Source organism: Panthera pardus, unplaced genomic scaffold, assembly GCF_024362965.1.
Source record: "Panthera pardus isolate Hobbes unplaced genomic scaffold, ASM2436296v1 HiC_scaffold_3, whole genome shotgun sequence".
NCBI lineage: Eukaryota > Metazoa > Chordata > Mammalia > Carnivora > Felidae > Panthera > Panthera pardus.
In genome coordinates this window covers 42,388,545-42,415,206 of record NW_026526876.1, presented here as the reverse complement: position 1 = coordinate 42,415,206, position 26,662 = coordinate 42,388,545, and the positions used below count along the sequence as shown (strand labels likewise).

At 38.4% G+C, this 26,662-nt stretch overlaps 1 long non-coding RNA gene across 1 annotated transcript; it reads right to left on the bottom strand.

Annotated features, from left to right (window-relative positions):
- Nucleotides 1-3,231: 3,231 nt before the first annotated feature.
- Nucleotides 3,232-25,229, bottom strand: LOC109247253 (uncharacterized). The gene is made up of 2 exons (XR_002071661.2): nucleotides 25,106-25,229; nucleotides 3,232-4,384 (listed from the first exon to the last, which is right to left on the bottom strand). It is a non-coding gene; the product is annotated as an uncharacterized LOC109247253 (long non-coding RNA).
- Nucleotides 25,230-26,662: the final 1,433 nt, after the last annotated feature.

Here is a 26,662-nt window from a genome sequence, read left to right as displayed (position 1 = left end):
AAGACCAAAAAAAAAAAAAAAGAGAGAGAGACTAAACATTGGGAAGTCCACCTAAATTTGATAGGAAGTTTCAGTATGATAAAGTTGTAGCATCATATATATTTAAATTCTCATTTATATAAAAGTTCAACTTTTTCTAATGTAGCAAAGATACATGCATTCATATATATAGTTTTTGGTTAACTTGACTAAGTGATCCCGAAGTTAAAATGAATATATATAAAATCACTGTCCGGGAGAGGATTTTATCAACTTAAAGCCAACAAAGCAGTGAAGATCCATCAATATCAATAAAATACTTAAATACATATAAAACATTAATGAACAAAATGGAGATATATTAATAAACTGGAGAAAATATGCCGAGAATATAACGTGATACATTGTAAAAATGGACATTAAAGAACAGGGAAACTGGAGGATCACTTACGCACAAGTTCTAGTCTTTCTCTGATTGAAGTTTGCCCTTAGGAGGGTTGAATCATGGGCTTTGAGGTGTCTCTGCAAGCTCCTATGAGCTTGGAGAGAGTCTTCGGAAAAGCAGAGAAATACTAATCAAGATGGGAAGCTGTCCATGCCACTGCAGGTGGAGTCAGAGGGTGGAAGTGATATGGGGCAGAGGAAAATCAGTATTTGCTATGAGGGAGAAATGTCTTGATGATAAAATTCAGTGGAAAATACTGAGAAAAACTATGGAGACAATCACTATTATGTAAAAAAACAAAAACAGTCATCAAAGATTGGAAGGAAGCAGAGCAAAACATTAGAAGTGAATATCTTGGGTTCTAGGACTATCACATTTTATTTATAATTGTAGTTGGGGCGCCTGGGTGGCGCAGTCGGTTAAGCGTCCGACTTCAGCCAGGTCACGATCTCGCGGTCCGTGAGTTCGAGCCCCGCGTCAGGCTCTGGGCTGATGGCTCGGAGCCTGGAGCCTGTTTCCGATTCTGTGTCTCCCTCTCTCTCTGCCCCTCCCCCGTTCATGCTCTGTCTCTCTCTGTCCCAAAAATAAATAAAAAACGTTGAAAAAAAAATTTTATAATTGTAGTAATAGAAGTAAGATATAATTATATATTATTATATGTTATAATTATTGTTACTTTTGTTTAGAACTAGGGTTGGCAAACAACTCAAATCTGTTTTTGCCAAAAAAAAAAAAAAGTTTTACTGGTCACATAGCCATCCATGCCAGTTCATTTCATATTGTCTGGCTGATTTGGCTACAATTGAAGAGTTGAGTGGTTGTAACAGAGATTGAAAACGTGATATACTTATTGACTGGCTTTTTATAGAAAAACTTTGTTGATCCCTGCTTTAGAATAGTATACTGAAGAATAGTATACTTAGAATAGTATACCGAACTGAATCTGAGCACAATTTGAAGACATACTGGAGGTATTAGGGGGGGAAGAACCCATAAAACACTGTTATTTATGGAATGCACATGGCATAATTTAGGTAGATACAATTAATAATATCTTCTCAGGTAACAGTGGAATTCTGCTTTTCTATCCTGTATTTGGATTGCTGACCTTTTAGAGCACAGACTGGGAAAATTTGAGAACATCCACCATTCTTGAACCATTTCAGTCAGTGTTTGAGTTTCAAATCAATACTATCTTGAAATTATGTGAAGACAGTGAAGTGGCTAATGAGAAATTCTTTCTCAAAATTGGGTTTGAAAGCTTGAATTAAAGGGCTTCATTAAGAAAATTGGGCCCCTAAATACTCAAAGGGAGCAGGTCTCTTTTGAGAATGGATAATTCCAGAATGGAGGCAGAGAAAGTATAAGGTAAATCTAGGAATATTTTGGTGCCTGAAGATAGGGAAGTGTTCAGAAAGTATTGAGAACATGTGACATGGATGCAAACCCAAATTTTGAGTCTCCCACTGGCTAAATTTGGGACACTTTGAGCATGAAAAATGATGGTTATGGAATATGATATGATTAAAAATATATGAACCTACGATGATAACAAAAAATGAGGGAGGAGAATTGAAATATTTTTTTTTAAGTTTATTTATTTTGAGAGAGTGAGTGTGAGCGCACCTGAGCCTGAGAGGGACAGAGAAAGAAGGGGAGAGAGAATCCAAAGCAGGCTCAGTGCTGTCAGCACAGAGCCCAGCACAGGGCTCGAACTCACAAACCGAGTGAGATCACCTGAGCCGAAATCAAGAGTCAGACGCTTAACTGACTGAGCTACCCAGGCATCCTGAAATACTTTCCTTTATAGAAGAATGCCAGTTAATATATATAGAAGAAATGATAGTATTAGAATAATAAGCAATTTGGTACTACCTATGTGGTAATTCAGGCAAGAATCATCAAGGATGCTAAAATTACTTGATAAGAGATTGTTAAGGAACAGGATATTTCATGGTCTCAAATTATCCCCCAACTGATTGCTTATTAAATGACAGGGAAAGGATACTTTCTAATGAAATGATCTGGCAGATACCACCTTAATCAAATCGTCGAGCTTAGCCCGTTAGTAGAACAAATTGACAATATGTACCTTCATATGTGATTCAGAAGAAATTACACATTACCTATGCAGTATTTTTGCCAAAAATGTTTAATCTGTGTTTAATCATGAGGAAGTAATGAGACAAATCCAAAATATGGGACAGTCCAATAGTCCAGTGACCTAAACTATTAAAAATGTCAATATCATGAAAGCTAGTTTTAGATTAAAAGAGATTCTTTTGGTTTATGGGGAACTGGAAATATATAACCAATGAAATGTATGAACTTTGATGAGATTCTGCATTGGATGAGGGAAAAACAGATATAAAGGACATTTGGGAAAAATTGAACAGGATTTAAAATTTTTTTAATGTTAATTTTTGAGAGAGAGAGCATGAGCAGGGGATGAGCAGAGAGAGAGAGAGGGAGACACAAAATCCAAAGCAGGCTCCAGGCTCTGAGCTGTCATCACAGAGCCCAATGCAGGGCTCAAACCCATGAACCAGGAAATCATGACTTGAGCCGAAGTTGGACACTTAACCAACTGAGCCACCCAGGAGCCCTGAGTATGGAATTTTTATATAATGTTATTGAGTCCGTATTAAATTTTTTGACTTTGTAATGATCTTGTGGTTATCTAGGAGAATGTACTTGTTCATGGGAGGTACATGCTCAGGTATTTAGGGGTGAAATATTATATCTGTTATATACTGCACATAGTTCAGAAAGGAGAGGGGAGTAGGAAAATGTCGCAGAAAAGCTAATATTCCAAATTTTTCTTTATTTAAATTCCTTATTTAAGTTGTATTTGTTTTGTAATATCATTCTTGCAAACATTTATCACATGACTACCATGTTTAAGGACCTTTGTTGGCTATTAGATCTTAAAAAGTCATAAGACATGGGATCCAGTTTTCCAGAAGGCATATATTTGCATAGCAAATATTTCCCAAATAGTGTATTTTAGATGCTAAGTAGGTATGGTAAGAGTTCCGGGGAGAAGAAAATTTCCTGGGCTGAACTAATTTGATAGGTTGCAGATAGTAAGTGAGTCCTGAAGGAAGTAACCACCATGTACTATGCTGGAAAACTCCAACTAAAAAATATTCACCGTCATGGTAAAATCTCTAAAACCTAAATTCTGATGAACTCATACTGCAAAATCCCAAATGTATTGGCCTTATTCCTAAGATTTTCTATTATCCTTCCTCTGGTCAGCTAAAGAAAGAATGAAAAAGAGAGTCTTGTGATCATTTGATACCTGGGCAGTTCCCACAAATGGACTTATTTCCTATCCAGTAAGAGATACATGGCAGGTTGTTCTGATGTCTTGTTGGATCTCAGCAACGTTCTGTCCCTTCTGTGCTTTCCTCTTTATCAGGAGAGGTTAAAAGCCTACAAACCACAGTTCTCAGAATTCCTGGCCAGCTGACTTCTGGTTAGGTTCTTCCAGTGGGGGACACTAAAGAGATATTGGAAAGTAGGAAAAAGGAAGATATAGGAAAAAAGAAGCAGATACTCCTGTGTTGGTGATTCCTCGGAAGAAGAATGAGCTCCTGAGGTCCTGCTTGGGTAGAGGGTTCCGTGAAGTGCAGTGGCAGCAGACAGTCCAGCAACGTCAGCAGCATCGTGTCTGCCTGCTGTGGCTGTGGTAGGGCAATATGGCAGCAGGAGCAGACACCTCAGTGCTTCAGCAGCATCGCTCTTATGGGCTCAGGCTCCGGCAGAATCGGTGATGGTGGGCAACAGTGGAGTGTGTCTGTGGACTTCCAGCAGTATCGGTAGAGGGGTGGTATCTTAGCTTTCTACCAAGTAGCAGAACTGTCATTCCAACAACAACAGTGGATGCTTCCAACATCAAGGACACAGCAATTACAGGCTTTGAGTAACATAATTTTCCCATTCACTCCTGCAATCCTATTAGAAAAGAGAGGCTTCTGTCATTATTGATAACTGAAAAAACTATTCTCTTAATTTTTCCTGCAGTCATTCCAGCACTTTGGAGAAACAGTATTAAATTCTCCCTACTTAAAATAACTGAAGCCATTTCTGTTATTTTGACTAGATACTGAGGTATAGGTGAGTTTGAGCATTTGTATGTAACTGGGTTTAGGACAGCAGGTTTTAGGTACAATTCTGTACATTTTTCTTCATGAATTGCCTCTTCAGATATGTTTAAGACATTGAAATTTGGTTCACTCATTTAGATAATTTTCTGATGCATTTTCTGCTGATGGCAGCAACGGTATGGACTGTCAGGAAAGCTTTAATGCTTGGGGGCAGCAGAAGCAGTGGGGATGGATTTGTTAGATGACACCTATGTACCTTTGGGGTACTCCTGATAACATTTATGTGGCACCTCCAAGTGCCAACACTAAACTATAGAATTTCACATTGGTTATCTCGGTAATCTGTCCACCCCCCCCCAAAAAAAAAAAAACAACAATAAAACCCCTGCTCCTGTGGGTATTATCATTTCTTCCACGGAGATAAGAAATTATTGATGCCTAGAGCACTATTTAAGTGAGAATCACTGGCCACCATCATTATTAGAATATTTTAGGGTGCCTACTAAAAATCAGATTCCAGGACCTTACCGTATACTTATTTTTTTTTTAAAATTTATTTTCTTAATTTTTTAATATATGAAATTTACTGTCAAATTGGTTTCCATACAACACCCAGTGCTCATCCCAAAAGGTGCCCTCCTCAATACCCATCACCCACCCTGCCCTCCCTCCCACCCCCCATCAACCCTCAGTTTGTTCTCAGTTTTTAACAGTCTCCTATGCTTTGGCTCTCTCCCACTCTAACCTCTTTTTTTTTTTTTTTTCCTTCCCCTCCCCCATGGGTTTCTGTTAAGTTTCTCAGGATCCACATAAGAGTGAAACCATATGGTATCTGTCTTTCTCTGTATGGCTTATTTCACTTAGCATCACACTCTCCAGTTCCATCCACGTTGCTACAAAAGGCCATATTTCATTCTTTCTCATGGCCACGTAGTATTCCATTGTGTATATAAACCACAACTTCTTTATCCATTCATCAGTTGATGGACATTTAGGCTCTTTCCATAATTTGGCTATTGTTGAGAGTGCTGCTATAAACATTGGGGTACAGGTGCCCCTATGCATCAGTACTCCTGTATCCCTTGGATAAATTCCTAGCAGTGCTATTGCTGGGTCATAGGGTAGGTCTATTTTTAATTTTCTGAGGAACCTCCACACTGCTTTCCAGAGCGGCTGCACCAATTTGCATTCCCACCAACAGTGCAAGAGGGTTCCCGTTTCTCCACATCCTCTCCAGCATCTATAGTCTCCTGATTTGTTCATTTTGGCCACTCTGACTGGCGTGAGGTGATATCTGAGTGTGGTTTTGATTTGTATTTCCCTGATGAGGAGCGACGTTGAACATCTTTTCATGTGCCTGTTGGCCATCCGGATGTCTTCTTTAGAGAAGTGTCTATTCATGTTTTCTGCCCATTTCTTCACTGGGTTATTTGTTTTTCAGGTGTGGAGTTTGATGAGCTCTTTATAGATTTTGGATACTAGCCCTTTGTCCGATATGTCATTTGCAAATATCTTTTCCCATTCCGTTGGTTGCCTTTTAGTTTTGTTGGTTGTTTCCTTTGCTGTGCAGAAGCTTTTTATCTTCATAAGGTCCCAGTAATTCACTTTTGCTTTTAATTCCCTTGCCTTTGGGGATGTGCCGAGTAAGAGATTGCTGCGGCTGAGGTCAGAGAGGTCTTTTCCTGCTTTCTCCTCTAAGGTTTTGATGGTTTCCTGTCTCACATTCAGGTCCTTTATCCATTTTGAGTTTATTTTTGTGAATGGTGTGAGAAAGTGGTCTAGTTTCAACCTTCTGCATGTTGCTGTCCAGTTCTCCCAGCACCATTTGTTAGGGAGACTGTCTTTTTTCCATTGGATGTTCTTTCCTGCTTTGTCAAAGATGAGTTGGCCATACGTTTGTGGGTCTAGTTCTGGGGTTTCTATTCTATTCCATTGGTCTATGTGTCTGTTTTTATGCCAATACCATGCTGTCTTGATGATGACAGCTTTGTAGTAGAGGCTAAAGTCTGGGATTGTGATGCCTCCTGCTTTGGTCTTCTTCTTCAAAATTACTTTGGCTATTCGGGGCCTTTTGTGGTTCCATATGAATTTTAGGATTGCTTGTTCTAGTTTTGAGAAGAATGCTGGTGCAATTTTGATTGGGATTGCATTGAATGTGTAGATAGCTTTGGGTAGTATTGATTTTTGACAATATTTATTCTTCCAATCCATGAGCAGGGAATGTCTTTCCATTTCTTTAAATCTTCTTCAATTACCTGCATAAGCTTTCTATAGTTTTCAGCATACAGATCTTTTACATCTTTGGTTAGATTTATTCCTAGGTATTTTATGCTTCTTGGTGCAATTGTGAATGGGATCAGTTTCTTTGTCTTTCTGTTGCTTCATTGTTAGTGTATAAGAATGCAACTGATTTCTGTACATTGATTTTGTATCCTGCAACTTTGCTGAATTCATGTATCAGTTCTAGCAGACTTTTGGTGGAGTCTATAGGATTTTCCATGTATAATATCATGTCATCTGCAAAAAGCGAAAGCTTGACTTCATCTTTGCCAATTTTGATGCCTTTGATTTCCTTTTGTTGTCTGATTGCTGATGCTAGAACTTCCAGCACTATGTTAAACAACAACGGTGAGAGTGGGCATCCCTGTCGTGTTCCTGATCTCAGGGAAAAAGCTCTCAGTTTTTCCCCACTGAGGATGATGTTAGCTGTGGGCTTTTCATAAATGGCTTTTATGATCTTTAAGTATGTTCCTTCTATCCCGACTTTCTCAAGGGTTTTTATTAAGAGAGGGTGCTGGATTTTGTCAAAGGCCTTTTCTGCATCGATTGACAGGATCATATGGTTCTTCTCTTTTTTTTTTGTTAATGTGATGTATCACGTTGATCGATTTGCGAATGTTGAACCAGCCCTGCATCCCAGGAATGAATCCCACTTGATCATGGTGAATAATTCTTTTTATATGCCATTGAATTGGATTTGCTAGTATCTTATTAAGAATTTTGCATCCATATTCATCAGGGATATTGGCCTGTAGTTCTCTTTTTTTACTGGGTCTCTGTCTGGTTTAGGAATCAAAGTAATACTGGCTTCATAGAATGCGTCTGGAAGTTTTCCTTCCCTTTCTATTTCTTGGAATAGCTTGAGAAGGATAGGTATTATCTCTGCTTTAAACGTCTGGTAGAACTCCCCTGGGAAGCCATCTGGTCCTGGACTCTTATTTGTTGGGAGATGTTTGATAACCGATTCAATTTCTTCGCTGGTTATGGGTCTGTTCAAGCTTTCTATTTCCTCCTGATTGAGTTTTGGAAGAGTGTGGGTGTTTAGGAATTTGTCCATTTCTTCCAGGTTGTCCAATTTGTTGGCATATAATTTTTCATAGTATTCCCTGATAATTGTTTGTATCTCTGAGGGATTGGTTGTAATAATCCCATTTTCATTCATGATTTTATCTATTTGGGTCATCTCCCTTTTCTTTTTGAGAAGCCTGGCTAGAGGTTTGTCAATTTTGTTTATTTTTTCAAAAAACCAACTCTTGGTTTCGTTGATCTGCTCTACAGTTTTTTTTAGATTCTATATTGTTTATTTCTGCTCTGATCTTTATTATTTCTCTTCTTCTGCTGGGTTTAGGCTGCCTTTGCTGTTCTGCTTCTATTTCCTTTAGGTGTCCTGTTAGATTTTGTATTTGGGATTTTTCTTGTTTCTTGAGATAGGCCTGGATTGCAATGTATTTTCCTCTCAGGACTGCCTTCGCTGTGTCCCAAAGCGTTTGGATTGTTGTATTTTCATTTTCGTTTGTTTCCATATATGTTTTAATTTCTTCTCTAATTGCCTGGTTGACCCACTCATTCGTTAGTAGGGTGTTCTTTAACCTCCATGCTTTTGGAGGTTTTCCAGACTTTTTCCTGTGGTTGATTTCAAGCTTCATAGCATTGTGGTCTGAAAGTATGCATGGTATAATTTCAATTCTTGTAAACTTATGAAGGGCTGTTTTGTGACCTAGTATATGATCTATCTTGGAGAATGTTCCATGTGCACTTGAGAAGAAAGTATATTCTGTTGCTTTGGGATGCAGAGTTCTAAATATATCTGTCAAGTCCATCTGATCCAATGTATCATTCAGGACCCTTGTTTCTTTATTGACTGTGTGTCTAGATGATCTATCCATTTCTGTAAGTGGGGTGTTAAAGTCCCCTGCAATGACCACATTCTTATCCATAAGGTTGCTTATGTTTATGAGTAATTGTTTTATATATCTGGGGGCTCCGGTATTCGGCGCATAGACATTTATAATTGTTAGCTCTTCCTGATGGATAGACCCTGTAATTATTATATAATGCCCTTCTTCATCTCTTGTTACAGCCTTTAATTTAAAGTCTAGTTTGTCTGATATAAGTATGGCTACTCCAGCTTTCTTTTGGCTTCCAGTAGCATGATAAATAGTTCTCCATCCCCTCACTCTCAATCTAAAGGTGTCCTCAGATCTAAAATGAGTCTCTTGTAGACAGCAAATAGATGGGTCTTGTTTTTTTATCCATTCTGATACCCTATGTCTTTTGGTTGGCGCATTTAATCCATTTACATTCAGTGTTATTATAGAAAGATGCGGGTTTAGAGTCATTGTGATGTCTGTATGTTTTATGCTTGTAGTGATGTCTCTGGTACTTTGTCTCACAGGATCCCCCTTAGGATCTCTTGTAGGGCTGGTTTCGTGGTGACAAATTCCTTCAGTTTTTGTTTGTTTGGGAAGACCTTTATCTCTCCTTCTATTCTAAATGACAGACTTGCTGGATAAAGGATTCTCGGCTGCATATTTTTTCTGTTTAGCACACTGAAGATATCGTGCCAAGCCTTTCTGGCCTGCCAAGTTTCAAAAGAGAGATCAGTCACGAGTCTTATAGGTTTCCCTTTATATGTGAGGGCACGTTTATCCCTTGCTGCTTTCAGAATTCTCTTTATCCTTGTATTTTGCCAGTTTGACTATGATATGTCGTGCAGAAGATCGATTCAAGTTACGTCTGAAGGGAGTTCTCTGTGCCTCTTGGACTTCAATGCCTTTTTCCTTCCCCAGTTCAGGGAAGTTCTCAGCTATAATTTCTTCAAGTACCCCTTCAGCACCTTTCCCTCTCTCTTCCTCCTCTGGGATACCAATTATGCGTATATTATTTCTTTTTAGTGTATCACTTAGTTCTCTAATTTTCCCCTCATACTCCTGGATTTTTTAATCTCTCTTTCTCTCAGCTTCCTCTTTTTCCATAACTGTATCTTCTAGTTCACCTGTTCTCTCCTCTGCCTCTTCAATCCGAGCTGTCGTCTTTTCCATTTTGTTTTGCATTTCGTTTAAAGCACTTTTCAGCTCCTCGTGACTGTTCCTTAGTCCCTTGATCTCTGTGGCAAGAGATTCTCTGCTGTCCTGTATACTGTTTTCAAGCCCAGTGATTAATTTTATGACTATTATTCTAAATTCACTTTCTGTTATATTATTTAAATCCTTTTTGATCAGTTCATTAGCTGTTGTTATTTCCTGGAGATTCTTCTGAGGGGAATTCTTCCGTTTGGTCATTTTGGAGAGTCCCTGGCGTGGTGAGGACCTGCAGTGCACTTCCCCTGTGCTGTGGTGTATAACTGGAGTTAGTGGGCGGGGCCGCAGTCCGACCCGATGTCTGCCCCCAGCCCACTACTGGGGCCACAGTCAGACTGGTGTGTGCCTTCTCTTCCCCTCTCCTAGGGGCGGGATTCACTGTGGGGTGGCGTGTCCCGTCTGGGCTACTTGCACACTGCCAGGCTTGTGTTGCTGGGGATCTGGCGTATTAGCTGGGGTGGGTAGGCAAGGTGCACGGGGGCTGGAGGGGCAGGCTTAGCTCGCTTCTCCTTAGGTGATCCACTTCAGGAGGAGCCCTGTGGCAGCGGGAGGGAGTCAGATCCGCTGCCGGAGGTTTGGCTCCGCAGAAGCACAGAGTTGGGTGTTTGAGCGGAGCGAGCAAGTTCCCTGGCAGGAACTGGTTCCCTTTGGGATTTTGGCTGGGGGATGGGCGGGGGAGATGGCGCTGGCGAGCGCCTTTGTTCCCCACCAAACTGAGCTCTGTCGTGCGGGGGCTCGGCAACTCTCCCTCCCTTTGTCCTCCAGCCTTCCCCGCTTTCTGAGCAGAGCTGTTAACTTATGACCTCCCAGACGCTAAGTCACGCTTGCTGTCGGAACACACTCCGTCCGGCCCCTCCGCTTTTGCCAGCCAGACTCGGGGGCTCTGCTTGGCCCGCGAGCTGCCCCTCCGCTCCGGCTCCCTCCCGCCAATCCGTGGAGTGCGCACCGCCTTGCCGCCCTTCCTACCCTCTTCCGTGGGCCTCTCCTCTGCGCTTGGCTCCTTGGTTCTGCTAATCCTCTGGTGGCTTTCTGGGTTATTTAGGCAGGTGTAGGTGGAATCTAAGTGATCAGCAGGACGTGTGGTGAGCCCAGCGTCCTCCTACGCTGCCATCTTCCCTCCCAATCCCACCGTATACTTATTAATCACTAATCTCTGTGAGTTGCACCTGGGAATCCATATGTTAACAAGCATCCTACATGGTTCTTATAACTCCCCTACAATTTGAGAAGCACCATGAGAGAGGATTAGTAAATTATTCAAGGTCAGAGTAGGAGCGATCCCATGTGAACTTGGTCTGACTTGAAATCCCATGTTTTTCTCCCCCCACTTATGGTAGTCCCACCTTCTCACAGAAGGAATGATTTGGCAAAGGTGAGAGGCCAAATGCTGTAAACTATTAATGTTTTACATTTGATGAATATTTTAAAACTGAGAGGTATTTTCACCCAATTTTCCCATTTAACAAAGCTTGTGGTTTGATCAAATAGAGACTTTTTTGTTCACATTTTTTTGTTCAAATTTATTCTGAGTGCTGTCTCATCTTTCTCTTGTCTTGGCAAGTTTTGAAATAACTCAAATTATCTGTCATTAAGCACATTCCCAGAGTGTACCCCATGTCAATTTACCACACTTGTTACTTCTGAAATGAAAGGCATTTTGCCTTCTATCTTCTTTATTTCTCCAATAACCTGCTTGTCATTTTTTGCTTTGACTTTTCTGCTATTATTACATCTAACTTAGCAATCTTGATTCATTTACATTCATTAGGCATTGAGAGCCCATGTTGTTTACACTGTCTTAGGCCCTGTGAGAGGTACAAACTAGGCCCCTATGGGGCATGTTTTCCAAAGCTTGTGTTGGTGGAAACCTGTATCCCTGTCATGCTGCTTTTGGAGTGAAGTTGACACGAATTATCCTCTCATCTTTAAAATTATCTAAATTGACAAACCAATGGCTCAGCTTTTTCTCAGTTAAGAGGTTAGTGAAAATGTCACAAAATCTGCTAGGCAAGGAAGTTGAAGTTTCCTGTGTTAACTGTAATGGATGTCAAAGATGTGATACAGATCTCTTCTCCTGACACATTCCCCAAGACTGGGACCACCAGCTGATCCATTTGTCTTTCTAGTGTCTTAAGGTAAGCACAATGTTTTCAGAAGTTGAAATTGTCTACCATAGCAAAGTCTCATTTTGAAGGAAGAGATTACCACAGTACCATACCTTGCAGAGCTGTTAGGATGATTAAGTGAGGTTTTGCATCTAAAATGCTCAGGACAGTTTCTAGCTGGAAGTAAGAGCTCTGTAAGTGTGAGTTACTTTAAAATTGAGGGCTGTGTGGATAGGAAGCATTTTAAAAATGTGGGAACAAGCTTATAAAACACTTAATAAACATTTCAACACACATTTATGGGAATGTGTGTATGGGAGAGAATAAAAATAAGACCTGGTTTTAACTTAATACCAAGCTGCTTGCTATCTGGAGTTGTATAAATATATACATAAATAATCATTATATAAGGCATTATTTTTAATGATTTTAAATGAGGGCTCAAGTTCTGGGATGTGTCCAAATGATGATGATGATAAAGACATGATAAATATAACAGACAATATATTTTTATATGACTTGATGGTTTAAAATGCTTTTACAAACATTTTCACATTTAGTTCTTACAATAATTTGGTGGGGCAGGTATTCTTAGGGATAATTGAGAATTGATTTATCCATGGTTCCAAGCTCTTAGGAAGCAGAGCTAGGATATAAACCTGGGTTTATTAATTTTACACTTTGTTATTTCTCCTATATTCTGAGGTTGAATTTGGATAAATGATATGAGAGAGGTATGAATTATCCCTTGAATTTTAAGGAACAGTTCTGAGAAGAAGATGGAGTCCATTTGTCTGGATTAAAAAGTTAGGCTTTTTAATACACATGCACAGAAGCCATCTTTGTTCTTTGGGCTTTTATATGATACAACAAAGCATCCTACACTGCCTGTTAATAAACCAGCATAAAATTCTTAACCCATATTCAAGTGTGATTGATGATTATATGATATTATTATGAAAATAATAAGTTAATTTCATTAATTAGTCGATAATATCTCAACTCAGTCCTACTAATTAGAAAATTAGCTTGAAAATGTTGGTAAAAAATAAATTACAGCAATATAGTCATGTTGTTTTGGACCTAGTTAAAAGAATTAAACATTTAAATCGCTATATTTTCTAATTAAGCATCTTCCTAGGATACCCTTAGAGAAAACACTGAGAGGAGGAAAATGCTCTCTGGTTTTCAAGCCAATAGTATTTAAACTGTGTTGTCTTTGAGGAAGGGAGACAGAGAGGTGTCAGGGGGCGGGGGGGGGGGATGTTGGGGTGGGGAAGGCAGGGCAGGGAGAAGGAGATGAAGAGAGGGAGAGAGAATTTTTAGTTTTAAAATTCATAATCCATGATGCCAGTATGATATAGATGCTTAAAACTGAGTTTCTGGAGAAAACCATAAAACTAAATAATAGTGCCATTGGTCTTACTTTAAAATTGTAAAGAATTTCTGTGCAAATATTATTGAGAACGGGTGGCGTTTTTTTCTTTTCTCCTATCTTCAGCCTGAAACAGTAAAAGAATAAAACTGTAATCTCTCTCCACAATAAAATTAAGAAATAGCTACAAATTCACTAACTCTGAAGGGCATTTGCCAATAATGGATGTAGCAACTTAAAACCAGTATGTGATTCAAATGTACACTCAAAGTGATTTGGTCCAGCCTTGGAGTAGTATCTCAATCTAGCAGTTAGAAACAATTAAGAAGTCGGTGCTACACTTTCTCTGGAAAGCCTAGCTTCTCCATTTGTAATCTGAATTTCTCCAATCCTCTCTATCTTCTTAGAAGAATTCAGTCCTATAGTTAACACAGCCCCTCTTTCCTGCTTCATGCATCCCCCTCTCTAATGGGATCAAGTCAGTGAGCATATGAACAAGTTAGTGCCAACATCATAACATGCCCTTGATCCCACAATCCTCTCTAACTGCACTTCATTTCTTGACTGTCTTTCCCCAGAAATGTTTTTTTAGTTCTTCTCCTCACCTCAGCTTTACTGAGGTATAATTGACATAGAACACTGTACAAGTTTAAACTGTAGGCAATGATATATCTGTATATATTGTGAAATGTTTACTACAGTAAGGTTAGCTTATCCTTCACCACACGTAATTACCATTTTGTTGTTGTTATGGTGGCAACACTAAAGCTCTATGCTCATGACAACTCACAAGTATATAATAAAGTGTCATTAATTGTAGTAGCCATGCTGCACCCAGAAGTTACTCATCTTATAATGAAAAATTTATACCATTTGACCAACATTGCTCCCTTTTCCCCATTTCTTATCATCTGGAAATCACCATTCTACTCTCTGCTTCTGTGAGTTCAGGTTTTCTAGATTCCACATATAAATGAGATCATACAGTATTTGCCTTTTTTCAGTCTTATTTCCACTTAGCATTATGCCCTCAAAGTCTATCCATGTCGTTTCTAACAGCAGGATTTTCTTTTTTCATGGCTGAATACTGTTCCATGATATATCTGTATTTATGTCTTATGTCTTTGTCCATTCATCTATCAACAGGTACTTAGTTTTGTTTCCATGTTTTGGTTAATGTAAACAATGCTGCAGTGAACCTAGGGTGCAGATACCTCTTTAAGATAATGATTTCATTTTCCTTGGAAATGTATCCAGAAGTGAAATTACTGGATCATTTGGTAGTTCTATTTTTAATGAAAAAAAAAAAAAATCCCCTTGTGGCAACGTGGATGGAACTGGAGAGTGTGATGTTAAGTGAAATAAGCCATACAGAGAAAGACAGATACCATATGTTTTCACTCTTATGTCGATCCTGAGAAACTTAACAGAAACCCATAGGGGAGGGAAAGGAAAAAAAAAAAGAGGTTAGAGTGGGAGAGAGTCAAAGCATAAGAGACTCTTAAAAACTGAGAACAAACTGAGGGTTGATGGGGGGGTGGGAGGGGGGGGGTAGGTGATGGGCATTGAAGAGGGCATCTTTTGGGATGAGCACTGGGTGTTGTATGGAAACCAATTTGACAATAAATTTCATATATTACAAAGAAAAGAAAAGAAAAAAATCCCTACTGTTTTTTCTGTGTGGCTATACCAATTTACATTCCCTACTGCCCAACAGTGCACCAGGGTTTCCTTTTTTCCACAGCCTTGCTAGCATTTTCTATCTCTTATTTTTTTGATTACAGCCATTCTAACAGGTTTGGTGATAGTTTATTGGTTTTTTGATTTGTATTTACCTGATGACTTTGTGTTGAACATATTTTCATGTACCTGCTGGTCATTTGTATGTCATCTTTGGAGAAATATCTATTCAAGTCTGCCCGTTTTTTAGTTGGATTTTTTTCTCTTGCTATTGAGTTATGTGAGTCTCTCATATATTTTGGATATTAATCCCTTATCAGGTAGATAGTTTGCAAATATGTTTTCCCATTTCATAGGTTGCCTTTTCATTTTGTTGATTCTTTTGCTTTGCAGAAGTGTTTTAGTTTGATGTAGTCCCACTTGTTGATTTTTGCTTTTGTTGCTTATATTTTTGATGTCATACCCGAAAAATCATTGCCAAGATCAGTGTCATGTAGCTTTTTCTGTTCTGTTTTTCCCAAGAATATCAATGGATTCAGGTCTTATATTTAAGTCCTTAATCTATTTTCAATTGATTTTTATGAGTGGTATAAGATAGAGGTCCAATTTCCATCTTTTGCATGGGAATATCCAGTTTTTTCATCACCATTTATTGAAGAGACTATCCTTTCCCCACTGAATATTCCTGGTTTCCCCTGTCAAATGTTAATCGACTGTATGTGTGTGGTTTATTTCTGGGCTCTTGATGCTGATCTATTGGTTTACATGTCTGTTTTTATGCTAGTAGCATCCTATTTTGATTATTAAAGTTTTGTAATGTAGTTTGAATCAGGAAGTGTGATTCCTCCAGCTTTGTTCTTTCTTGAGATTGCTTTCGTTATGTTTTTTTTTTTATTCCATATGAATTTTATGATCTAAATCTGTGAAAAATGCCATTGGAATTTTGATGGGGATTGAATTGAATATAGATGGCTTTAGTAGTACAGACATTTTAACAATATTAACCTTCTGATCCATAAACAAAAGCTATCTTTCCATTGATTTGTGTTTTCTTCAGTTTCTTTCGTTAATGCCCTACAGTTGTTGGTGTGTAGATCTTTGACTTTCTTTGGTTAAATTTATTTATGAGAATTTTATTGCTTTTGATATAAGTGGGATTGTGATTGTTTTTACATATTTCCTTTTCAGACAGTTCATTTTTAGTGTGTAGAAAATGACCTGATTTTTATATGTTGACTTTATGTCCTCAAACTGTACTGAATTAGTTTATTACGTCTAAACAGTTTTTTGTTGGCGACTGGGATTTTCTATATAAATGATCATGTCGGCAGACAGTTTTACATCTTCGTTTCTAATTTGAATGCTTTTTATTTCTTTTTCTTTCCTAATTGCTCTGGCTAGGACTTCTAGTACTCTATTTAATAGGAGTAGTGAGAGTGGACAATCTTGTCTTCTGATCTTAGAGGGAAAACTTTCAACCTTTCACTGTTGAGTATGATGTTAGCTGTGGGCTTGTCATATGTGACATTTATTCTGTAGAGGTTTGTTCCCTTCTGTGTCCAAATTCTTGAAAGTTTATATCATGAAGGTATGTTGAAATTTGGTAAATGCTTCTCTGAATCTATTTTTTTTAATTTTTTTTAACGTTTATTTATTTTTGAGACAGAGAGAGACAGAGCATGAACGGGGGAGGGGCAAGGAGAGAGGGAGACACAGAATTGGAAGCAGGCTCCAGGCTCTGAGCCATCAGCCCAGAGCCCGACGTGGGGCTCGAACTCATGGACTGCGAGATGGCGACCTGAGCTGAAGTCGGATGCTCAACTGACTGAGGCACCCAGGCGCTCCTTCTCTGAATCTATTGAGGTGATCATACGATTTTTGTCTTTTATTCTGTGAATGTGGTATATCACATTTGTGGATTCACATATATTGAACCATCCTTTCATCTAGGAGGGATAAATCCCATTTGATCATGGTGTATGATTCTTTTAATGTGCTATTAAATTTGGATTGCTAGTATTTTGTTGAAAATTTCTGTGTCTCTATTAATCAGTGATATTGGCCTTTAGCTTTCCTCTCTTCTAGTGCCCTTATCTGGCTAAAGTATTAGAGTAATGCTGGCCTCTTTAATTTTGGGGGAGATTTTGAGGAGTGCGATAAATCATTTTTAATGTATTTGGTAGAATTCACTGAAAAGCCACCTAGTCCTTGGCTTTTCTTTGTTTAAAGTTCACTGGAACATATGTTTATATGTTAACTGGATTGATCCCATGAGAGAGCAGGATACATGATGCCGGAAAGAGAAGGTTAACAGTAGGACTGAAGACTAATAAGATAATAGAGGGTGTTAGAGAGATTCAGATTACAAATGGATGAACTAGACTTTTCCGAGGGGGGGGAAATACCCATTCAGTACTGAATTAATTCTTAATTGTTTCTGGCTCCTAGACTGAGCTACTACTCCAAGATTGGACCACATGAGTTTGAGCTTGTATACCATCTGACTCCTGCCTTTGTCTCCAACTTCACCCTGTGGATTACTAGATTCTCCTACATATTCCCCCCATCCTTCTGTGCTGAGGCATTCCATTTGCCTCAGATGAGGCAAATTATATCTGGTCTTAGGGTTCATGTCCCCTGGACAGAATACCCCTTCCCTGGATTTTCAAAGGGGAGCTCTATTTAATCCTTTAGGCAGAAGTTGAAATGTTGCTTTTTTCCAAGAGGACCTCATTGACCGCCTCACCTGCCCCATGCCTCATCATTTCCATATTAGTATCTTGCTTATTTCCTTGTTAGAATTTACCACACTGAAGTTAATCTTGTTTATATGTTTGCTTATTTATTGACTATCTCGTCACCAACTGGGATGTAAGCTAGAGAAAGGAAACCTGATGGGTTTGTTTACTGCTATGTCCTCGTGACCTGGAAGAGTGTCTAACATATTGAATATGCTCAATAGATCATTTGACAAGCAAATAAATGGATGAATAACACATCCTATGTGGCACTTTGTAAGATCACCTCTGCTGATTTCTCTCCTCCCATTTTTTCCCCCCATCTCCTACCCCTTTTTCAGTCTGTCTGGTCTATTCTCTCAGTTGCTCATCATACAAGTCTAGAAAGTGGTCTAGCAAGAAACAGACTTTACTCAGAGTACAGAAAATGAGAACTTGTGCTTGAGAAGGAGTACGAGCATCTAGATGTTAATCATTTGACTCCTTCATAGACTTCTATTTTCAAAAATCTAAACAGGGGTAAGAAATTTCTAAATATTAGTGAACTTGTCCTAAAAGTCCTAAACAAAGAGTCCTTTAGTAAAACTGAGGATGATCAGAGTGTGAGCCTGCCTCGAGAGAAATAAGAAACCCATCCTTAGAAGCCCAGTTTCATACTATTAGTAATGCATGCCATCTTTCCTTTTCCTGAGACAGCCTCGCTCCCTAAGGTTGAGATTCAGATATCATTGGAGAGGGTAAGGCTGTGGCCCATTGGACTGGGAAGAAGATTGAGGTGCCCAGTCACATGACTGGGGTGGCTTTTGAACTCCTCTTCTGATTCAGCTGGGCAAAGATCAATAATACTAAACTACACAGAAGGCCTGGGATCTTTGAATAATCTTAACTCCAAAAGTGGGAACTCTGGAAATGAGGAAGGTGTCCCCCCAAGAGAGAGGACACTATTCTAAGTTCCCCACTCACCCTAACAATATTTTTAGCAAATAGTAGGACCAGATAAAAATGGCTATGTTCATGGATAAACAATAACCTACAAACAATATGGGAATCTATATCATTATTATAAACTGTAAAAAGAGGGAAGAGCTGAATATATACCTATACATAAATCAATCTTTCTCCTTTCCTTTCCTTTCCTTTCCTTTCCTTTCCTTTCCTTTCCTTTCCTTTCCTTTCCTTTCCTTTCTCTATCTCTATCTCTATCTCTATCTCTATCTCTATCTCTATTATCTCTATCATCTCTGTCATTACTATCAACAGTAAGGGGGGAAGGACTGACAAAGCCAAGAGAAAGGAGGGGTATAAAAATATAATCAGAGTAGGCAATATGTCTTAAGATGATATGGTAGGAAGAATAATGACATCCCTCTCTCCAAGAAATCCACATCCTATCCCAGGAACCTGTGAATATATTACCTTAAATGGCCAAAGGGACTTTGCAGGTGGGATTAAGTTAAGGCTCATGAGATACAAAGATTATCTTAAGTTACCCAGGTAGGCCCAAGTAATCACAAGGGTCCTTATGAGAAGGAAACATTAGAGTGGAGAAAAGATGGAAGGATGGAAGCAGAGGTCAGAGAAGAAGGAAGAGGCTAAGCTGCTGGATTTGAAGATGGAGGAAGGGCCATGGGCAAAGGAATATAGGTGACCTCTAGAAGCACGAAAAGTCATGGAAACAAGTTCTTCTCTAGAGCCTCAGGAAGGAATATAGCCCTGCTGACCCATGCTAGACTTCTGATCTCCAGAATAATAAAATTTGTGCCACTGTAAGCCACTAAGTTTATTGTAGCTTGTTATAGGAGCAATAAGGAACTAATAAATATGATTTATTTCTTTGGAAAGCCCACAATTATCACTTAAAGTCTCTTAGAGATGAAAAAAATTCAAAAGGATTTGTACCTATAAATCAGTATGTGGAAATCAATAGTTTTTTTTAATATACCAACAATAGTTACTTAGCAAATATAATGAAAGAATGAATCTGATATACTACATCCACAGAAAATTTAAAACCCCCAAGAATTAACATAGCCTAGAAATGGAATACTTAAGTGGTTCTTAGTTTTGTCTGTATATTATAATCATCTGGGAGAAATAAAAATGCTAGTGCTCAGCCCTGACATTGGTCTGTTCTTAAGAGCTCCCCAGGGATTTCAACATGTAGCCAGATTTGAGAACCACTGGTAACCTCTATTTTGAGTTGGGGCTGGAGGACCTGTGGAGTTATAGTCACTTCAGGTAAGATTATCAAGCCCACACTTGAGGATTGAGCATCTGTAAAGATGCTGCTCACAGCAATAAAAGGAGAATTCAATAGGCACTTTGCAGGGAACACTGAAAAGACTTGGCAAAAAATTAAATGGAAAATGAAGGCGGCTAATTCAGTGATTATTCAAAGGGTTCAAAACTGGCAGAATTTGATGCCACAGACTAATGCGAACAGGTATGTAAGGGAATAGATATCCATATTGAGGAAGAAAAGATGTTGGTATGTAGAAATGGAAGAGAAGGTCAGGAAAATGTGCGTTCTTTAAGTGATTGACAACAGGCATTTGAGATCTCAGGAAAATTGGCATAACTAGATACAAAAATTTGGGCATCATCAGCCCATGGATTAAAGAGTGGGAGAGAGAAAAATAGCTTCAAGAAAAGCCTGTAAGAAAAGAAAGAGGAACAGTGACCAAAGAGAAAAATAAGTAGATGTAGTGGGAGTGTGCTACTATTGCATAGAATTGCTACAACCAGGAGGAAATATAATTTTGGAAAGAGGTGTTCTGCAGGTTCAAAAACAAAATTAAAGCAAATAAAAAAGAGGAAATGAGGTTAGAGAAAAGTCATTGGATTTGACACTAGGAAAGCTATAAGGTAATTACCTATACCTATACCTTGAAAACCAAGTTAAGTGGCATTAGGTATAGAAAAGAATGTGAAATCCATTATCAAAACTACAAAGCATATTTGGAATGATGATTTTAGTCAATCGAATCTAAGTTAAGAGAAATGGATGCCTTTTCCTATCTGACCAATTAAATTCAATAATATGTATTGAGCATGAAACACAATATGGAAAATACTGAGTTTTGAAAAGCATCATTCATGTTGCCATAAAGTGTTTGTGATTTGGAACATGATTCAGTTGCTTTGACGGATATTTTGGTGGCTTTGTAGGTCACTGGTCACTTTGAATAAATGTCAGTGGGAAAGTGCTGGCACATGCCAAAAGCCCAAATGTAATAAAAATTCTCTGTCATCTGGTGCATCCCCAGACTGCCTCAAAACATGAAATATTGATTGATAAAACAACTTTTTGGCCATACTTTAAAAACTGCACTTTAAGTGTTTTTGAAGATGTTTCTGTGGGCATGTCGATTAAATTTACACTCTTGATGGATAAAATTAGGGCTAGAAAGAATAGATGACTAGGATAAAATATCATTTGAGAAGAGATCAGATTCCCAGACATTTTAATTGACCTAAAAATGATTCTTCTCTTTTGGTAATATATAAATAAATATATAATACTCAGAGACCTCAAAATCTATAATGGCTCAAACCCAATAAAAGTTTGTCTGACTCATGAAGAAAATATAATAGGTTTGGTCAGTGAGAGTCTGACCTTCTTGTGACTCAGGGACCCAGGCTCCTTCCAGTTCTCTGGTTCTTCAGGTCCTATGACCATTGTCTCTTTTGCATTCGGCTGATGGAAGGAGAAATAGAGTGGTAAAGAGCCACACCCATTTCCAAAAAGCTTTGTCAGGAAAGTGATATAAATCACCCCCCCCCCATTCCTTTAATGAGAATTATTCAATGGCCACCCATTGATGCAAGGTGGACTGTGTGGGAAAATGGATTTTATGAACACAAGGAGGTCTCTCCCACACTTTACATATGAGATTTAAAAAAATCAATAAGTTAGCATTTTAATAGTAATTCTGAATTGATATATCTAGAAGCTAGTTGCTAAGGGAGATGGCTGCTTGAAAACTAAGCCCCTTTGATTGTTTGATTTCATTTTGCAAATATACTGCAACCTGATGTTTTTTTTAGTGGTGCTTCCAACCTAGTATCTAATTTATTGATATGCACACTTTCTCACTGTCTGTAGAATACAGTGTACAAACATAGTAACATAAATTCTGCAAGTGTCACATCACTGCTGCAATTATTTGTAATGTTCTCACCTTTTCCCTGCCTTGTCAGTGCTTTAACATGCAAGAGAGATATTTTTTTGCTGAAGAACTCTTATTTAAGCAGTTTTATTAACAATAATAAAATACATCTCTCTGCAGATTTGTTTTGGGTAGGGCAGAGGCAGCATCGATCTTCTATATCTGGAAAAATGCAGGTCTCAAGGACAAGTGGCAGAGACCAAAGCTTAGGATGTAGAACAAACAGCTGTATTTGTGCTGTCATTGGCCCAGGGTGCTTGGCTCTGCAGTTTGTGTCATAACATGGTAGATGCCAATTTTAATAAGGAAAAAGGAAGACAAGTAGTGCTAAAATGCAAATATCTGAAGCATTCTCATGAAGCTGAGCTGATTAAATTGCTTATTATGCTGAAGATGCCAACAGAAGTAAGAAAGAAGCAAGAATTTGTTGCCCAAAGCAGGTCTGATCATAGACTTATATCCTCCAGGTGCAATATATATCTTGAGTGCTTTTTCCAAGCAAGAGTAGAGATTGCTGGGTTTTTTTTTTCCCCCTGCATGATAATAACTGCAGAATGAAGGTGATGGGCTCATGGTCGCTCCCCATGGGTCAGAAATTCATTATTATTTCTCTTTTTATTGCATCCATGCTGATGTATTTAATTTCACATAATGAAATGAGATGAAAGGAAAATAGAAATTGTGATAAAAATAATTTGGTATTTCAGGAGAGTCTTTATTTTCAGAGAATTGTGGTCTCACAAGAATCCTGAACTTCATTGCCTCTCTCTCAGAGAACGTGACTGACGGCTGGAAAAGGAAATATACTGTGAACATTCTTTGACTTACTAGATACCTTGTCCATAAAGGGAAAATACTAGTGTAGAGAAGGCTCTTGGAGGAGGATTATGATGGAGCGTTTGGATGAGCTGTATTGAATTTCCGGTTTTAAGGTGGAATCTGAGGCCAGCTACACTATGATTTCTTTTCTAAAAAAAATTTTAATGATCCTTAACATTCTGTATTTTATTGTGCTTTAGAGTGTATACCAGTCATCAACTTATGGCCTCACAGTTCCAGATCCACTCTTTTAAAAGTTTTTAAGTTAAACTTAATTAACATACAGTGTAATATTAGTTTCAGGTGTACAATACAATGATTGAACACTTCCACACATGACCTAGTACTCATCACAGCAAGTAAGTACACTTCTTAATCCCTGTCACTTATTTCACTCATCCACCCGTCCCCCCACTCCCCCCCCCCCCACCTTTTCTGGTAACCATCAATTCTCTACAGCTAAGAGTCTGTTTCTTGGTTTGCCTCTCTTTTTTTCTCTTTGCTCATTTGTTTTGTTAAATTCCACATATGAATGAAATCATACGGTATTTGTCTTTCTCTGACTAACTTATTTCAATTAGCATAATACTCTCTAGCTTCACGTTTTTGCAAATGGCAAGACTTCATTCTTTTTATGGCTGAATAATGTTCCATTGTATGTATGTACCAAATCCACTTTTCTTTGTCCTTCATATTTCTAGAATTGAGGAGTAGAAACTCTTTCTCCGTTGCCGGCTGGAATAATGCTAGCTAGCCCTTGCCAGTAGAGGGCGCTGGAGGACCACTGCAAGAGGACCCAGTTTTTCTTGATTCTAGTGTTTTTCTTACTCCTATAGCAGGGCATTACTCCCATAATGGTGGCAGCTTCCCAACGAATGTCACTACCACCACCACCACCGCAGTGGGTGGCTTCCCAGGGAGTACCCCAGCAGCCTTTCCCTCCTTGCTAACCTCCACCATTGACACCTCAGTCTTCCTAAACCAATGGGCCACAGCCTTACCCTCTTCTATTGATATCTGAATCTCAGCCCTGGGGAGGGAGGCTCTTTCCCAGTTTGTTTCTATCTTGAGTATTTTGTACTTCCCTATATTTGCTATTCATATATTGTTTAGAGTTCTCTTTACCCCCTTTTAATAGTTAGTGTCTTTTCACTGGATAATAGTTCTTAAATTTTTTTTTTTTCTTGGCAAATTGCTCATGTAGTTTCTGTCTCCTGACTGGACTCTGACAGATACAGAGCACTTCTAGAATTTTCTTCTGTGACAGACTTGTCTGAGCAAGGATCTTAGGATTGCTTAGGATATTGGGAAAAACCCATATAGTCAGTTCTGTATTCTACCCTTGTCACCAAGATGCCAGGAATGCCTGGTCTTGTGGAAGGACCTTTTGATACTAATGAATGGGTGTTACGTATTTTTTAGACATTAGAAAACTGTCTTGAAGTTGGGGCACCTGGCTGGCTCAGTTGGAGGAGCATGTGACTCTTGATCTCTGGGTCATGAGTTCAGTTGAGCCCCACATGGGGTGTAGAGATTACTTAAATAAATAAAACTTTAAAGAACCTATTGTGAGAAAGTTAAAACAAAACACTGGATAAGACCCCATGGGAAACCCTCTCTTTCTAGGTTTGCAGTTCTCAACTCTTTCAGCAAATGCCCCAGCTGCTTTATATGGAATGTGGCATAGTGGCAGGAAAAAAGTGAACTGGGGATTGAGAAAGATGTTGCAGTGAATATACTTTGTTCATTCCTTTTGAGTTGAGCTTATTCATTCCATTATCTACCTTTATTAAAATGGTGGACACTACTAAGAATCTATAATAGAGTGTTCTATGTCTTCACTGTTTATCCTCATGACATCGAGGTGACCCAGCTCCTCTGTCCTCAATAAATAGAGTATCTGAAATCTATATTAGCATTACAACAAATATAGTATCTGAAATGTATATTAGAGTGATTTTTGTAAATGACATGACAGATACATTTTATCTCTTCAGGATATTGTACACAACAACAGTCAAATGCCAAGGGATGAATTTACTAAAATAGATAGGAGACATTATGAAGAAACTATAAAACTAAAGGACCATTCTAGCTGTCTGTAACTGTTATAAAAAATTACACCAAATTTTAACAACTAATTCTGTAACAATCGTTAATTATCTAACACAGTTTCTGAGGGTCAGGGGTTTGGGAGAAGCTCAGTTGGATGTTTCTGGCTTGGGATTTCTTGAGAGGTTGCAGTTAAAATGTTGGCTAGGGTCATAGTTTTCTAAAGGCTTGACTGGGGTTAAAGGATTGGATTCCAAGATGGCTCACTTACATGGCTGGCAAGTTGGTATTGACTGTCAACAGGAGGCCACAGTTCCTCATTAACCGGACCTCTCTTCTAAGAGCTACTGGAGTGTCGTCACAACATGGTGACTGGCTCCCTCCAGAATGAGTAATCCAAGAGACAGTAGGAGCAAAGTTTTTGGAATTCTATATTGTGACTTCTACTCGAATCTGGAATTCTGGAATCGCTCAGAACAACCCAGATAAAATGTACAAGAGGACTGCACTAGGGCACTAACAACAGGATATGTATCACCAGAGACCATGTTGGAGGCTGGCTACCACTAGTGCTGAAAGAAGAAATGAACAGATTAAGAAAAGTACTGTATTTCCAGATGGGAAGACCAGTACTTTTAAAAATACCAATTCTCCCTGTGGAGCCTACTTGGGATTCTCTCTCTCTGCCCCTCCCTGACTTGCACTTTCTCTCTCAAAATAAATAAATAAACTTAAAAAAAGGAAAATGTTTTAAAAAGATGGGGGATACTTGGGTGGAGGAGTCGGTTAAGTGTCTGACTTCGGCTTAGTTCATGATCTCACAGCTCATGGGTTCAAGCCCCACATCAGGCTCTGCACTGGCAGTGCAGGCCTGCTTGGGATTTTGTCTCTCTTCTCTCTCTCTCTGTGTCTCCTTGACTTGTACTTTCTCTCTCAATATAAATAAATAAACATAAAAAATGTTTTAAAAATACCAATTCTCCCTATGTCAATATATAAATTTAATTCTATTTCAGTCAAATTAATATGTTACTTTTTGGTCAAGGATTTTGACAATTGCCTACATTAGTTAATTTGGAAAAATAATTGTCATAAACATTGAATGTCTGAATGTTGGTGTTCATCATTGGTAGGACAGTTTGAGAAGAGCACTGTAATATAGACACCCCCACCTTGTGAAAATTAAGCATGGGAAGGTTAAGGGCTATCTATAATTTTAGTTGGAGAAGGCCAAAAATCAGAAACCATCGAAGAATAGATTGCAAGATCTTACTATATAATTTTTTAAAGCCTGCATGGCAAAATCATCATAACAAGATTAAAAAGATAATTGGCAAATTGGAAAAAATAACTGTATAAGTAACATTACTATCCTTAGTAAGTAAAAATGCTTGTAAATCACTAAGAAAAATATTAATACCTTAATGGAAAAATTGGTTAGAAAAAAAGTATCTCATACATCCACACACAAAAATGCTACTGACCAAGAAACATGGGGTAAAATGTTTACTCTTTATTATCAAAGAAATATTAAATTATGAAGTGTTTTAAAAGTATTTTATGTTTTAAAAGTAAAGATTAAGACTAAAAATTAAAAATTATTAATGCTCAGTGTTGACATAGATGTTGGGAGGTAAACACTCTGTATACACATTTTTTTTTTCAGGACCAGTTGTAAGTATTCAATGTTTTTGGCACTATGTGCAAATCCTTCCACTGGTCAGTTTTACTTCTGTTATTTACACATTAATTATGAGGAACTAAGTAATTATGTGTAGGATTGTTTATAACAGTGAAGACTAGAAATAGCCTAAATGCCCCTAAACAG